Below are 1,673 nucleotides of genomic sequence, written 5' to 3' on the forward strand. Positions count from 1 at the left end.
TTATTAATGCACACGTGCTTTCTACTTTCACACTAATACCGAAATYACTCTTTTGAATGAAAGTTACTGTTTCACTTCAGCACCACAAATCTCCTGATCCTACAGCCTTTGGTCAAAGTTCCCTCGGGGCTGCTTCAGCACAGCACATTGTGTACTGATTATTTTGGAACAKAGCTCCCCAGTCTTTCATCTTCACAGCCTATATAAAATCAGTTTTTGAAAAGTATAAAAAGAAATATCGAATACAATTGCCATGCACTCGTAYGCTGAAAGTTGAGCTCAAACAGGCACTTAACCAAGAAATTCTGGCAGAAATTTTGAAGCACTCAATTGAATATATTGGCCATTTGAGTGTTGAAGCACAAGGAATGTTGAAGGATTATAAAGTTCTGTAAATGTTCTATGGAATGCACAAAAAAAGGAAGAAAGAAAATCCCATCAGACTCAACTTTCTCTCCTTGTACCTGAAGGCTCTGCTCATCAGGGCTGCTCTGGGGTCTGATGAACATCAGCTGTGGGAACTCTCTGGACTCCACTGCAGGGCCCATCTGCTCTASAACAGCCACCTGCCTGCGATTGGGAACAATTATTGCAGGGAGCTGAAAACTTAAACCCGTTTGTCCTGATCTCTARAAGAGAAAGATGGAAATCACTGACCGCCACACTCCTTGTGCAGCCCAACCTGTCCAAACACACCACAAAGGTGCCTTGATTTCACCTCAGCAACTGAGGATTCCACAAGGAGCCCAACCGCTCACATCGAAACCCTATTCCTCGACTTAATTTAGGAACCTACTCTTTCTGTCCTGTTTTGTATTTGGCAGCGGGATATTAAACCCACCAAGGTCGCGCACTGCGTGAGGGGCCGAGACCCTGCCGCACCCCTGCCCCTGCCCCCTCCCCTCAGCCCTGCCCCCGGGCCCGCCCGGCGCCTCCCTCAGCCGCCGGGGCCGGGGCTGCCGGCGCTATTCACGCTCACGGCCGGGGCCGGTGCCGGGCCGGTGTCGCCGCACGGTCGGTGCCCGCCGCAGAGCCCCGATCTCGGCCGKTGCCCGCCGCAGAGCCCCGATCTCGGCCGCTGCCCGGCCGGCCCTGCCCTCACACACCTGCCCGGCCCGCGCCCTCAGCGCTGCGCGCTCTGCGCCCGGCACGCTCGCGCCTACGCCGTTTCCGCAGCGGGAGCCCTCAGGTGCGGCCCGCGCTGACGACATTACGGAGAGTCCGTAACACACACCGACCTCTCGGAGGGGCTCTACGCAAGCGGCGTTTCCAGGTGCGGCTCGGCCGCTCCCGCCGCGTGTGGCCGCGAGGCGCTCCGAGCGGCAGCGCCGCTCCCCGGGCGGCGGGCGGGACCGCGCGGGGTGCGCGGGGAGCAGCGGCCGCAGGTGGGGAGCCGGGCGGGCCGAGCCGCCCTACGCCGATTCCGTAAGGCTGCGCTGGCCTGCAGGAAACGGCCGGSTTCGCGGCGCTACGGAGCTGGCGCAGGGCGGCGCGGCGCCTCGTACGCAGTTGGCGTACAGCGCTCTCAGGTGCAGGGAAGGGGCGGGCGCGCGTTGCCCGGCAGCCGCAGCCTATGGGGGCGCGGGGCGCGGTCACGTGCGCAGCCCCGCTCGGCGCTGCGGAGCCGGAGGAGCCGGACGGGGCCGCGGAGCCGGGACGGGGCCGCGGGGCAG

The 1,673-nt window shown here is 60.9% G+C and overlaps 1 protein-coding gene across 7 annotated transcripts in view; it reads left to right on the forward strand.

Moving 5' to 3' along the window:
• Nucleotides 1-1,213: 1,213 nt before the first annotated feature.
• The window catches only part of STRBP (spermatid perinuclear RNA binding protein), a 58,192-nt gene continuing 57,732 nt past the window's right edge, over nucleotides 1,214-1,673 (forward strand). For 2 of the 7 annotated variants that reach the window (XM_057372927.1, XM_057372929.1), the window contains exon 1: nucleotides 1,215-1,273. The gene's annotated coding sequence lies outside the window, so the exon portion shown is untranslated. Of the gene's footprint in view, nucleotides 1,274-1,673 lie in introns of all 7 variants that reach the window. The other 5 variants (XM_057372932.1, XM_057372933.1, XM_057372930.1 and 2 more) reach the window with 3 other exon arrangements.

This window comes from Malurus melanocephalus, unplaced genomic scaffold (genome assembly GCF_030028575.1).
Source record: "Malurus melanocephalus ecotype Western Australia unplaced genomic scaffold, MMel_1.1 scaffold_181, whole genome shotgun sequence".
In the NCBI taxonomy this organism is placed as follows: Eukaryota; Metazoa; Chordata; class Aves; order Passeriformes; family Maluridae; genus Malurus; species Malurus melanocephalus.